This window comes from Argopecten irradians, chromosome 16 (assembly GCF_041381155.1).
Source record: "Argopecten irradians isolate NY chromosome 16, Ai_NY, whole genome shotgun sequence".
Classification (NCBI taxonomy): domain Eukaryota; kingdom Metazoa; phylum Mollusca; class Bivalvia; order Pectinida; family Pectinidae; genus Argopecten; species Argopecten irradians.
In genome coordinates this window covers 26,964,563-26,980,890 of record NC_091149.1, presented here as the reverse complement: position 1 = coordinate 26,980,890, position 16,328 = coordinate 26,964,563, and positions in this window count along the sequence as shown.

Genomic DNA, 16,328 nt, shown 5'->3' with positions numbered 1-16,328 from the left:
CACCAATCGAACCGCCATGTGTGAAATCGTCAGTAAGAGGTGAATAGTTAATAATATGGTTGTTTGGTATAAACAATATTTATTTTACGGTCCCGAATAACAGTCAGCGTTCATATTAGGACTGGCCTTCCGTGTACGTCGTGTCTTCTGCTTGCATGCGTGACATGGTGAGGAGCGTTGATTATTGAGAGATTGGAAATATTCGAAGTGTGTATTCTTGTGCCTCGAAAGTATACCTGAGAACCACACCCAAACCGGTTACATCATCATTCAATGATATATCGTCAATAAAAAGGCAAGATTTCCAATATTTCAAGAAGACAAAGCACAAATATACCTGCAGTTCTCCCAAGAACCACACACCACACACTACACAGGCACGCTACACATTGCATTCACGTTGGCTGTCCCCCTTAAATGACCCGAACTGATTTGATAAGACATTATATCAATCGAACAAACATACTAACGATACAATACACACAAATTTTTGACATTGTGTAGTGCTAGAAGTTATCTCGCATTCAAGAAGACACAACACAAATAAACTGCAGTAATTCAAACAACGTACCACGTCTATTAATATATGAAAACAAAACATATTAAGGAGGTGCCGTTTTAACATGACCCTGGCTAGTTAATAGGACGTTAAATTGAGACAAACAACCATATCTACTAATTGTATGACCTTGAAATTCAAATTGTTGTAACCAATATACATTTCTTTCAAAGTATATATGTTGCTAAAATCATCACTCTCATTAAAGCAATTCATTTTTTATTAATTTAGTTTATTTGTTTTAAAAACTTCGCCAATAATTCAACCACAATCTCGGTCAAAACGTTTTTTTTGTTAATGTGTTTTGCTAGATGAATCGTCTCTTCATCTGAATAGTCAGTGTATATGTAACTGAGACAATATTTCATGTAGATGTATGTGCCACTTATACCTTCATTATAGCAGAAACCGTAAGCAGGTCCCATGTACTGGTTATCACAATCTCGACCGACTCCCCATCCAGCAAATGGGCAAACCTCGAGACTAGATTCTGTTCCATCACATTGTACGTTATACATCCATATAATATTTGGATCAGTATCGTTGCCAAACCACTTATACCATTCGCTGATTCCGTTGTATAACCGTAATTTGCTTACTTTGGTGTATAAAATACAAGAGTTTTGAGTGGTCCATTCCTTAGTAAGAAATTTTTTCGAAAAAAAAAAAAAAAAATAATTCATTACCGAAATTTTGTTCTTGTAACGTTTTGTGTATGTAAATCCTATTACTGGTTTTTCCAACATCATAATCATTCACAATACATTAACCCTGTGCAAGCTGTGTTTGTATTGCACACATTACAGTTCATTAAACATCTCATTAAGGACACTCCATTTGCATTATTTTTGTTTCTCCGTTGATATAATACACTTCGCACTAAAAATTACATCTACATAAATATCGTCCGCCATTCCGTTAAAATAAATAATCGTTTGAATTATGATTAGCCAAGGCCTGTTGTGCAAAATGCGGCCTCCATACGCTGATATCTTATCTCCGGAAACTTTACACTTGTAGTCCAGCTGTGAAGCCACATATATTTGTTTATTAAAACCGAAACAATCAACGTCGTTCTGTCACATTTTGTGGTTAGTGCTCAAACTCAGGTCATCAAATCGTTTGTTTCAAAGCGCCAGGAACACGAAATCGTTTTTGGTAACGTAGACGATAACGTTATCTAAAAATAACCGTGCAATATACTTTTTCTATAAACTACTTCCGGAAAAATCGTGCAATATAGTTTGATATCGGTGATCACGTGGCATGTTTTTGACCAATGAGAAGTGACAAAAAATCCAGAAAAATAATAATACTTATGGTTTTCCAATCATAATCATTCACAACTTACAATATTATTACAGTTCAATCTCATTAATACTATTTCTAACTGCACTACATCTACATATCGTCCTAAAAGTTGAAATTAATGGGTGTCTGCAAAATGCGGATTGATACTATCCTCCGTAATTACACTCCCACAAACTGTCGTGCTACACGCGAAGGTGATTCCCTATTTGATCATCAGTAAATATGTCAGTTCTGATATAATTAGTTTGTTTTCAGTAAACATATTTGGTGCGTGGTGAGTGTTTTAACCAATGCTATTTAATAAATCAGTAATATGATCAAGCGCTGGGCAGGCATTCATTATCATATAAAAACTGATTGAGTGCCTGTCACCTGATTGTGAAAGTAATATCAATAGAAAAAGTTCTATTATGTGCGTCTTTATGTGTTTCATTTATTTACAAATATGGTCGACTGCTGAAACCTGGATTAGACTGGGGTGAATTTAGTTAACTGTAGTGCGATTTACCTGTATATTTTTGAAAAACTGATCTGATGTATTATTGACTTATTCGATTTGAATGAAAATTTACCATGACATATAGGGCAGTTATATATTTGCACAAACACTGATCTCACTCAAAAGAAATCCAGTATGCTAAAACTTACGAATATTCCAGCATTCTGCATACAACATTTGCTTCGTTGTAACTCCAGCCTACGTCACAGACCCCGCCCCATTGACCATCATGGTACACCCCTACCCGTCCACTGTGGTTATACAGACCATTCTCTAGGCGGATTGCAAAAGAAGACTCAGTCGTTGTTGATGTAGCTGTTGAGACAAACGCCCAGATACATAATTTTATTTAAAATCACATGATCTATGAAAAATATCCATATTAGTTAATTGTTTAATTAGTGTATATTCATGTTAAACCGTGTCACAAGTTTTAGACAAGACGTTAGGACATGCTATACAAGATGTCAACAGGCGGTAATGGTCACATGAGATCTGATACAGATTGTAACAAAAACCTGGAAATACTATCATGGTCATGACTAATGTGAGCATGTGATTTTATAAGTCAATATGGCCCCCAAATAAAGTGAAAGATAACCTATCAATTTGAACTTTTAATCATAAAGATTATTTGAATCCGTCTCACACCAAAACCCAACATGACTAGGTTTTTAGCTCACCTTAAACTTATGTCATGGCGCGGAGTCCGTCGTCCGTTCGTCCGACCGTCAACGTTTCCTTTAGATCGCAACAAGTCAAAGAGTTCTACATGGAATTTAGTAACCGAATTTGGTTAGAAATATCCTTGGGGAATGGAAACAGAGTTTATATAAATTTTGGATCTGACCCCGAGGGCGGAAGGGGCGGTGCCCAAAAGGGGAAATAAGAGGTATATCCTTTAAATCGCTACTAAACATACAGTTCTGCATGGATTGTACCCAAATTTAAAGAGAAATATCATTTGGGGAAGGGAAACAAGACTTTGAATACATTTTGGCTCTGGCCTCAGGGCAGGAGGGGCGGGGCCCAATGCCGGAAGAACGAGAAATAGAGCAACTCCTTTAAATCGCTACTAGTCGTAGAGTTTTTGCTTCTGATTGTACCCAAATTTTGCCAGAAAGAGGGGAGCAGGAGTTTGTGTAAATTTTTGGTTTTCTGAACTCTCTGGGGCAGGATGGGCGAGCCCAATAGGGGAAATAGAGGTAAATCCTTTAAATCACTTCTACTCAAAGAATTCTGTATGGATTGTAACCAAGTTCATTAAAAATTGCAAAACTTTGAAACTCTTTTAGATGTTCTTTATATTCCTTTTTCAATTAACAAACAATCTTTTCTTCTTGGTCTTACAACTAGCAACATTAATGCACCAGTTGATAATGTTATACTTTTAATCATTAAACAATACATTTACAGAACAAGATGTTTTCATAAAACCTTAAATATAAACACATTGGCAAAAAATATAAAAGAATATTATAATATCCACAGACACATATCAAATGGTCAAAATGATTTTTTGAAAGCAAAATTTATAAAAAGTAAAGTGTAAAAGAGTAAGTGGACACCGTTTATACAATTTGATATATGAACTGTTTTAAATAACGAAAAAAAATAAGAACCAAGGATAATTAATTTAAATCCTGACAACTTACCGGTATTACTTTTACAACAAATTATCTACCATTAGATAAAAAATACATATATTCCACATTTCGACTCTATCTCCTCCGTATACAACTATATCCTCTCTAACCTATCTTCTTAAACCTCTTATAAATGTCATGTATCGTCCTGAATCGAATGTGGGTGTTAAACTGTGATATAATACATATATATATTTGAATGTATATAATAATTTAAGTAAACTCTTTGGTATATGTGTGAGGGTGTGTTTGTGTGAGGGTGTGTGTATGTATATATGTATGTGTGTGTTTGTGTGTGTACAGGTATAAATGTGAATGTCATGTAAAATTGATACAAATGAAATACTTTTGTTTTTGTATTTATAATGCTAAATTAATTGTCTTTGTCTGTATTGTTTGTAAATATGAAAATGATTTCAAAAATTTAAAAATATATAAAAAAAGTCCATTCAAAAACATTGTTGGGAAAGGAAAACAGAGTGTGCATACATTTTGGCTCTGACCTTCTAGAGCAGATATAGTGGGACACAATAGGCAAATTAGAGGTAAAAATATGAATTACTTCTGGCAAAACTAAATGAACCTGTATTCAGATCATAAGTTGACATACATACAGGCCGTCTGGGTTTCTTGTTTTCTGTATTTGGCGTAAAATGACTATTCACAACTAGCAGCAAAGCGAAATCTGATTTTAGGAAGACTTCTCTGTGATATAAAAACGGTAATAGAGATTGTCTAGGATACAAAATAGATCGAATGTTGACCACTTTAACAACTACATGCAATATCGCGTATAAGTATGGGTCACACTCCAGGGTCCAGTTTCACGAACGTTCCTTAACTTCAAGGAATTCAATGTATGCAATGCAAAGCGTGTTTGTAGTGTGTGCTGTGTGTTGTAGGAGATTGTGATATTTTCGTGTAGTGTCTTCTTGTATTCTGGAGCTTTATTACTGAAGTATGCCTCCGAAGACACCAGACAACACACCTACTCGGTCACATTCTCCTAGGGCTTATAGTTAAAGATGCTCCACCGCCAACAAAGCATACAAATTTGAATAATAATTGGTGCATTTTCCTCATGTAAATGTATGTCAAACTAACACACACAAAAATAACTTTGTTTTTGGTGGATTCTAGGAACTTATGTTTCCTCTTCTTCCTAATTACCTTCATTTTCACTAACGTCTCATAATACCATAGTAGGATCTGGGTTCTGTCCCCTGGCCGAAGCACACCAATGTTGTAGTCTCTACTCCAACTTAGCGCTCAGCATGCTGGGAGTAGAACGACTGGTTCGCCCGGTGTCAATATAATGTGACGGGTGGGCTGTGTTGCTTGGTGTCTTTGGCTTCCAGTGACTATAAGCACTATAAAAAGGGGCTGCCGCTTCAGTGAACAACATGCGTTGGTTCGGTTTCTTTATAGCACCTATTAAAATGGTCATGTAGCCGTTCCACTACCAGGTACAAGATTGTTGTGCGAGGTGACACAACACTGCATATTCTTGCCGCGAGCTTCTCCAAAAGTGGCACTAAAACCACGCACTAGTGCTATATACACGCAAAGCACACACGTCATACCGTGTACTGTCAACGGATGAAACCAGTTACAACTCCCCGTTGTTTGATTGAAACAAACAATACAAAACTTATACAACTTTGCTCAAGGGGACATAACCTGCAAGAATCCAAATATGGATGAAACACAGAAACAAGCACTAGTACACGCAACACACCGCATAAGTGGTCCTCGTGTGTTACTAGGATGTATGATTGAATCAAACAAACACACAAAGCTCAATCATAACTGCATTCCAAATATGGTATAGTACCATAGATGTTTTTCGGGATAAAACTATACAAAAATGTTTTTATCTTGAAGTAAGATAATGAGCTTTAACTTTTCGATGAAGGTATAATGGTGTGAAGATAAGTTATCTTTGTAACAAAAGAACAAATACTTATTTGTCTTCACCTTATTTTTTGGAAAAAGAAAAAATACACTATTCGCCAGCGGTATTTGTAAAACATTTATAAAACGAAAAAAATAGAAAGAGAAAAAAGCGGAAAAAAGTAAACGTGCAGAGAAACACTGAAAGTTTAAAACATATAAAATTGTAACAAACCTTACACGACAAAAAAACCCACTTTACCTGTCGAATGATGCCAATATATCAGGAGGACAAACACTCTAGGTATATACGACGCCATCATCCTGTACTCGCTGTGTCCTCTCTCGGTCTGCCTGTCACGGTCTGATTGTCCCCGATATATACCCTTGATACAGGCTGGTTCTGGTGATAAACAACTCTCGTAATCAATTACGATTTTCTTTTCAGTGCTTCCTGTCGGTTAAAAAAGGAGAATCAGATCGTAGCGACGAACCCGCCACATGTATAATATATCCCAGGCTCGAGAGGAAAGAAAATGCAGGTATCCAATGATTTTCTTTATTGAGGCCAAGCTATATTACAATATTGGTGCTCATTGCCGTAACTGGAATAGGGCTATACATTATACATGTATGGTGTCTAATAAACAAGGGACATGGACCAAACAATTAAACAACATAAATACCAATCCTAACCTTCATTATCAGTGTCTCAATTTGCCTACCCCTTCATTCCCTTTAGGCCAGTATTTGGGTCCCAGTCTGTTTATATTTAACAGCTATCCCCTTTGATCACATGTTGCCATTAATATTCTATTATTAAAGATATACATAATATAAAGTTTGTTAACACACCAATTGACCTAGTCTCTGCGGGGACTGTCCCCTTTACCAATCCTTATTTACTCCAATAATTCACCCTTTGTCTATGACGTGTGAAGAATGACAAACATTAAATATGTTCACAAAATTGCAAACAAATGCTATTTGTAATTAGAGTAAAGCATTCCTGTTAATCTCTGTATAACGGCAACGTGCTTAATAATACCAATTGTGTTATGGTCCAAATAAAATGGTCAATTTTACACTATTTGAGCCTTTGTTGGAACCACTTTGCTACAAAGCCCATTTTTGTCATTACATTTTTGGGTTTAGATAGGCTTTCCTGTATAGATGTGTTGTCCTGATTTCCTCATTGTTTATCACAAAAGAAAGTGCGTTGTGCTTGGTATATTGAGAATGCTGCAAGGACCATTTTAACTACAAAATGTGTAGGTCATTTTAAAGTATTTGACAATTCTTGAGGGGCTATTAACAAAGATATATTAAAATATTTCCTAAAAATCGAAGGATCATAATACAAAGGTTCATTCTAAAATGATCCCTTATCGTTGTGATCACAAAATACATATCCTATAAAATTATTGCCCAAATCTGCCATAAACATGAGAAAACACATAAATACACATCACTATAGAACCCATTTAAACCTTACTACAAAGATTAGTAAAAAGAGATATTGCGATTGAAAGTTCAATGTAAATCCATGCAATTATAGAATCTGTCGCAAATGTGATCATTTTAGTAAATATATTCGGTTTTTCTTCTAAAGAATTGAACCCTTGTTCAGATTTGATTATTGATGTCCATAGATCCTTTATACCCAGTTTAATTAATTTCAGCTCTTCAATATCCACCAGAATATATGGTTTTAAAATGCATATGGTAGTGTTAGATTTGTTTGTTGATTTATTAACGTCCTATTAACAGCCAAAAAAGTCTGTAAAAATTCTTGCTTTTTATGCCTTATGCATGTTTAGTATGGAAAACATACGTAAGCAGAAAATCACATTAAGAATTATTAATATTTTGTTTGCTTGATTAAGGAAACGTTACATTCCTACGTCCAGTCAGGGTCCTCCCCCCCCTCCCCCATGTCCTCTAACACAAGGAAATACTACGCAGGCTCAATAGGTGACACGAACAAAGGTTAACTTTCTAATGTAGGAGCTATGTACATTTTAAATTGGCATATCTAGCATATTTACTCTATTACATGGGCTAGTATCTTTACACTAACAAATTAGTCATAAGTTCTATCTTAGACGCTTCCAGTTGTTACGCTTGTTTATTTACCGGCATACAATAGTCAGAAGCAGTTGACGTTTTAGTGAATTCGGGTTTGTTGTAAAGCAATATGCATTTTTGTTCTGGTTAAAAGTAGTCAATACAATAATTATCTCGAAGGAATGCATTCCGTGGATCTCCTATTAAAACTGCCAGGTAAATAAATATGTTTTATATAGTTTAAAATCACGCGGTACATGTTGTTGTAGAACGAATTGTGATTAACTACAAGGAAGTAAAAATCTACTATTGTGTTTATTTAATGGAGTTATATGGCTTGGATATGTTGTAGGATATTTTTTTTATTCCATACACGATACATTGAATGTCCTGACACTTTTCTGAACCTGATATATGGTACCTGTACAGGTGTAGTTATGGCATCGCTCATCGGACTCTAGGTTGCAATGTGAGTTTGCGGATGTTAATAATAATATCGAATTTTCAGCGTTATAGGACTGATGATAGGAAGCTGTAACGTCTATTATTAAAGAACATATCGGAACGAAAAAAGGCATTGTATAAAATTTTGTAATGACGGACACATAGAGGAACCGAAGACCAATTTAGATTTGCCTCTGACTGTGATGAATATAGAGCACAACGTCAAGAAATATTAATCAATGTAAGCCATGACGTATGTCCAAATTTTTTATCACTCTAGATCCAACTTAACCACATTTATAGGGCTCATGCCGACTAACAACGGAAAAATATGATTTTTCCTTATTGCCTCTGTACTGATTTTATTTCACAGAACCTTCCTGGTATGTATATAACTCAATTTCCCACTGAAACGACACAGCACCAGTTCTCGTTGTCGTTATCAGTTAGGAATCTAAACTGTCAATGGTATTACATTTTTACTATCTAGCTACTGTTGGTTGTATATCTACTATTTATATATCCTGTATTGTTATCTTAGGTCTTGAATCTTCTAGTCATAAGTGCGGGGTTTTCATTTTAAAAGTGGTCCTGTATGATGTCTACTTTATGTAATATAAAATGGGTTTGTATGTAAATGCCCTGTGCGGGACCTTTGATTAGTATACTAAACATTGGTCTATTGTCTATTACATTTTTCGAAAGTGAAATTAAGGGTTTTATGATACAAAATATAAGCGGATGTTTTTCATCAAATGAAGGGTTCTGACAGGGGGCTGATGGGCCGTCCGGGGCCAAATGGGAAACAAAGTAGACTATTTCCACTTTAAACGTCTTCTTCTCCTGACTTCATCTGACTAATGTTCATACAATATTTGATAAACACCTATTTATTTGGTTGGGGTTCAGTAATTATACGATTCGTTCAGGTTCAATTCAGCGTATTTCTGAATGGTAAGAGTTCTTTGTGATATATACTATTCTTTAAAACAATCCAGGAGAGAGAGAGTATATATGACCTTTGGGCCTCTTTTTCACTCTAGCTACGCACTCGTTGAAAAAATATCAATGTTCTCACCTCCACTCGATGAAATATTACTGGTATTTCAAGAAACAAAGAATATCCTCTTATATATCAGGGACAGGAAGACGAAGTGGACACTGCGAAATTACAGAGTGGATGGCGTGGTATATACCAAATGGTGATTGTTATATGTTATACATTGTACTGTCATCATTCTTTTGATATTGTGCCATTGATATGTTAAAGATTTTGTTACATTTGCATATATTGGCTTATTCGTATTATTTCAAATTTGTTTTTTTAATTATGTATCATAGGTTATGTTAATTTTTCACAAATTTCGGTGTGATCATCAATCTGTTCATTTAATAAATGCAGGTTTTGGCTTTTTGGTTTAACTGTCGCTTTTTGGAAACCTGATCGGTGTGACTTACTACTAAATTATAATGATTTCTTCCATTCATTAATGGACCAAAAGTGACGCAATTTCAGAAAGTACATTAGAACGAGGTAACTTACTTAGTTACGGAAGGTGAGAAAAGATTCCTAAAGGATTTTAATCGCTTTTTACGATGGACTTTTCTGCAGTTGCAGAAAAACGACAAAAGTCACAGGACGACTAGCCTTGGTTGTGAAAATTAATATAAAATTATTATCTTTTTTTCCGTATTCAATTTTCATTCAAAGTCTTCTGTTTTGCCTGAAATGTAAATATTGCATGATTATAGCAAAACTTTGGTTTTCCACTGTTCCATTTCGTAGATTTGGAGTATGTGGAACTATCGTAGGCTTTAAAAAAACAAATTATCATAACAAGATATACAAGGCTCGGGGTTTAAAATTAGGAGGTGTTTGAAATAGTACATGTAACGATTATAGGAAACCAAAGGGGAATTAGTCATGGGTTGAAATTTAGAGGTGTTGATGTTCCTCAATTTTGAGGAGTCCAAAAGGATAGAACATTAGTCCTCGCCAACGGTAGGAGTAATCATTTTTTATGCAGGTGTTTATCGAAAGGGAAATTCAGATGTTACCCAAGGTCACGGTTCTTGTACATTCTAAAGCGTTTGCTCGGTTGTCCGCCTTGGAGAGGTTCGTCATGGGCATTATCATCTGAAATGGGTACTGTATATTTCTACCAGGAAGTCAGAGTACTGCTTTCTTATTGACTGTAATGGAACATGAACTGCAGATTAAAACATTAAATACATGACTATACATTAACGGTAAACGATTGCCTCACAGGTGACACCTTTCATTTAAGCCTGACCACGGTTCGTACGACACTAGACACCAACACGGACGGTTGTCACTATGATTGTTGACACGAAAACACTTTTTACATTTAAAAAGGGGGCTAGTTTCACGTATATTTCTTTTTACAATTTAAGCAAAAACCTTTAAAAAATGCATCAGAAAAAAAAATACTATATGTAGATGGTAGGTACGAATTGTACCTGGTTGACCTTATTGCATGAATGGGCATTCTGTACAATATAGTATCACTCTACAGTGTTGTTAATTTTGAATACAAATGTATCATCAGTTTACTAAAACAGGCACCCGGCACTTTAATCACACCGCTACACATCGGAGGCCGTCCTGACAATGAGCGTGGGCTGTTAATAGGACGTTAATTAAATCAACTACACAATACATTCTGAAACTTCAGAGAAGTTAACTGTACATGTACATTCTTCACATGCAAATGTCGCACTGATATGGGTTAAGGTAGGGGCGACCAGGAACGCGTCCCAAATGAAAAAAATATCATCAAATCTGTTCTCAACATTACTGATTTAACTGGGATTCAATTTAATATACTGGAGAGGTAATCAATGCTTAGGAAAATGTAGTTTTGAGAATGATTTGTTATCAAAATTGTAAGCCTGATATATCATTTCAATGTGAAAGAATCAAGTACTCTTAATGATTCAAGGCGTAAAATTGATCACTTGCAAATCTTTTTGTTTATTTTTGCTACATTGGACAGGTTCTAGATATAGTGTGTCAAATTTGGGTCCATTTTATGGCACTATTGAATCTTACATGAGTTTTATGAAACCGAGTCTAAGAAGGTTTTTTTTTGCGAGCCTTGGCGAGTAAAACTTAAAGTTTCGAGACGAGTTTCATAAAATACCATATGAAATGAACACAGCAATTTTAGATACTTTTTAACAAATAACTACAAATACATAATTAACAAAGAGTTTTCACGTCAAATGTATTCCAAGACATCCAGTCGCCGTCCTCGTAATCCTAGCGTCACCGTCATTTTTTTCTGGTCGTCATTTTTTGTTTCTCTCTGACGTCACAGGAATGAATTTCCAGCCAAAGAAAATCGCTCCAGGTCATATCACACTAGTGACATTCTCAAAAATAATTACACGGACGAAATCAACTGTATTTCAGGCGGCATTATGTGATAAAAAAAATCTTATTGCTCGAATTAGTCCTGACCGATATCACTATGAAGATGTATTGATGTCAGAAGTCTGTGACGAAGAGACTGGATTAACAATGACGCAAACGTTGTATGCAGAATGCGCAGGATGCTGGGAATATTCGTAAAGTTTTAGCAAAGTGGATTTCTTTTGAGTGAGATCAGTGTTTGGTCAAATATAGAACTGCCCTATATCTCAGGAAAATGTTCATGAAATCAATCAAAACATTAATTAAGAGCATTTTAAAACTGTAAAATGAAATTGCACTCGAACAAACTTGAAACTATCCCAATTTTAATCGTTTATTTCTTTTAGCAGGGGATCATTGCTGCCCATGGTAGGGCGTTAGAAATTTGAATATATTGCCTTCTTTCTATTGAACTTTCTTTTCCTAACATCTCCCTTCGCACCGCCTCACTTTTGCCTTTTGTTTGAGCTAAAGAACTACCCACTGTTAAAGACGTTGGTGTGTCTCAGCCAGGGGAAAGAACCCAGAGCCTCTCTCCTAACCTAGGCGAGCACTCAACAGAAGGCTAAACGTGAGGCGGTGGCAAGGAAGACGTTCGAAATAGAGAAAAGAAAAGATTTTACTTTACTCGCCTTTTACATCAGGCAATACAAGAGAGCTGATAAAACAAACTTTGTTGGGGGTAAAATATGTTCTTTTGATGTTTTATACATGTTTTCGTTTGGTGAATTTTCGTTGTTCGTTTTGTATATGAAAAAATCGTTGCTATTGACTAAATATATTAACATACACAGTCGTATGGTTTGGTTCGCATTGTTTACTCACCGAATCATTGTCAGATTTTATTGGGTTATGCAGGTAACCCTGGAAGTTAACGGATAAAGCGGTTTTGAGTAGTTTATAAATAACTTCGTTGTATAGTAAGGTTATAGGAATAAGTGATCTTATACGCATGTAGATTAACACAATGAGAGATGAGAAGAAGTGAACAGTGTCTACAGTGATATAAGGTATCTGGATATTCTGTTTTTTAATATATGTGTCACGCTCGTTATAATGAAATAAATGCTGTAATACATGTTTCGTGTTGTTCTGTATGGATGGAGTATATTGTGGTAGTAATGTTGTGTTGTGCGACCTATAATGCGAAACTCTACTATCAGGTAAATATGGGAGAAGAGATGTAATAGTGACGGCGTATGTAGTAATGTTTTCGTCCACGGTTCTTTTAATGGATCTGAGGTTCCGTGTTTGTTTAAATTATCATACAAATACGACTAAAAACCGAAATACAAATTCAATAATTTTCATTAATAATTTTAACAGATCTATATCCAAACAAATATTTTGAGGCAAACGAAACAATTTACAGTGTCTAATAAAAGCCACACCGTCCTTCCCGCTAGATATCATAAAATTCATTTAAACTCTAGAACATACTTTTATAAGAGACATTTAATACTACATGAGGCCTTTATAATCCAGCTATAGCTACCTAGGAAGTGACCCGGCCGACAATACCTTGTCTCAGTGCCAAAGTGACCGATACAGGCTAAAACACGGTCTTTTATTACCTGTATCGGTAACTGAATGGTTTTACGCCGCTGCATTATAACAAAAAAGTGGTTACTGTCCTGGTACCCGTATGTCGTAAACAATATGACAGCAGACGAAATAATTAATAATATTAACAACAAAATAATAACCAGTTATATACATAAATTAATCACTCCTGCCACAGAGACCCGAGAGGTACCGGGTAGAGACATAATCGCTATGAAATACATGGCGGCAAGACATACACATTTTGGATGTGTCTAGATGTAGGATTGTATAGGCCGACCAATATTTGGAGCACAGAAAGCTGACTTTGGTAAGTGTTTACCCTTGTAATATTATTACGCGATACCATTTTGTATTGTGTCCGTTTGGAATGTATAGTTTACCTGATGGAGACCGGTCAAGCATTCATAGGCGTTGCGGTCCACTCGTGCGCGACTGAGTTGTTTACGTGTACGTTCCATTTATATGTAATCTCGTAAATAAGTGGTTAAATAGTAGATAAATGCATTTATACGTTATATGTTGGATTAAGCAATATATTTAGTATGTAATAGTTTTGTAGAACCTGTTATTAGACAGTAATTGGTCGTATATATAAGCGTATGCGTTTACTATGAGTATATGTATGGAGGTCCATAAATAGTATATACAGGCTCGGTATATATTGTTATAATAAATGTATGGAAGCGTATGTGAGCAGTAATTGATAGGTTTGACATACCTGCAGAGACATTATATGCATATGAAAATAGGCAGATTTCAACGTATTCTTCCTGTTTTCTGTATTTACCAGCTTTTTATCCATGGAATGGGATTACACAGACCAGCCAACACATCAGACTTGACTATGACATAGTCATATATTTGTTGCTACAGTGGCGGTACAAACAGGTCCCAAGGCACTCAGCGGTGCAGTAACTTCAGAGTGAGACAACTTACGTTTTGAGTCCACGGTCTATGATTGATGGATATATTTTGAAACTTTATGGTGGGTATGTGAATTTCTACGTGACACTAATGTGTTTACCATGGTTTACGCTAGATGTAACTCATAGCTGGAATTGGATGGACATATCATCGACCAGAGGAGTGTTTGTGATTAAGAAGAGGACAGGAGAATCTCAGTGACTTTCTAGTGGCGTGTGGTGAATGAAAGAGTGAGTGAATGTATATGTATATTGATTCTATCATATGGTTCTATGTATATATGGTGTAAATAAACTTGTATATATTGTATATAATGCATGAATGTGTTGTCTTTTCCGAGTAAGGCTTCGTCGCTCCTACCACAGTTACAATATGAAATATGATTGAGGTAAAACAAGTCGACTACAACAGAGATCCCCATAGCTATTCCAGCTATAGCTAATTCCTAAAGATTTTTCAGGTCATTTGACCTGCTATTGATTTCAAGTTCACATGCAATTTTCAAGTGAAATTGACGTGAAGCTTTTTTCTTGTCATTTTCACCTGCAATTTATTTGAATTTCACATGACAAAAAATTCAGGTGAAATTTACCTGAAATTGACCTGAAAAAAAAATTCTTCGTGTAAAAATGACCTCAAATCAAGTTTTCACCTGAAGACATATTGCCTGTGTACCTGCCTTACTAAACTACATGTACGAAGATGTTTTAGGCCTCTTGGTTATTAACAAGAAGTCGTTTAAATATTTTAACCTTTTTGACCTCTGTGATCTTGAGAGAATGTTATTGCCATTCATATGAACTTTGTAGCCCTTATTCCCAGCATGTTATAAGCCAAACCAATAACTTTTAACAACATTTGTAGAAGAAGTTGTTTAAATTGAAATGTTGACACCGGACATAATGACGATGGACGCCGCACCACAGTATAATTTCACTTGTTCTTGGTAGGTAAACTAAAATAGCCCTCAACAAACCCCGTGAAATTGTTGTACCATACATGGACAGGATTTTGAAATCACTTCACAGATATCATATAACCTGTCACGTAGATGATGCTTCAGAACTGGAACCTTGATGTGATAATAATTAATCTCATCACACCTATACTTATAAGTCCCTGCTGGAGTCGGGTACAGTACGTTAAAGGATTCTCTACCACATGGAAGACTTTTATAACTGTTATTTTATTAGAAAAAATATCAAAAGACCAGTGAAAAATGAATAAGGATTTATATTTCAAGATGATGATGACATTTTGTGAGGCAGTGGAATAACTTCAATTACATCATTCTTAACTGTCGACGAAGAGATGACTATAGTCTATTCTCTTTATTGCCAAACATTATGACACCATTGATGGTATTCGTTTTACTTACACTCAATTGTATTTCAGTAATAGATGTTTTCTTCCTGGTAACATGGATCAAATGTAGAAATCTACCAAAACAGATGAAGTATCTTATAGTCAACATGATAACTGTTTGTAGTTTGATGGGACCAGTCACCACTGTTATCATGTCGATATACAAAGACTGTATGTATGAATTGATCTACCGGGCGTTTAAAACCAGCATCATGGAATTCATCATCATTCTTTTACTTATTGACCAGTTCCTATCCATTTTCTGTCCTTATTGGTACGTAAGATGCGCAAACCTCTCGAATTCGTGTCATCACCACTATATCCGTGCTAGGCTGGCCGTGTTTGCTTCTCGCGCTTTCTACGGGCGATCTGGACTGGAATAAAACATACAAATATAATTGTATACAAGAGATGTTCTATCAATCCAAGTTCAAAACATTCTGTTTGGTTATGTCGGCTACATATGTTACATTAGCATCCATCTTCTGTGTTATGGTATGGAGGAAAACTCGACAACGTGCCATTGTGCCTCTTAGCCATTTAGGCAGGTATAGGAACAGTGCTCTTGTAAAATGTACTAATCACCACCGTGTTTATGTCTTTGATGGAACTCATGGT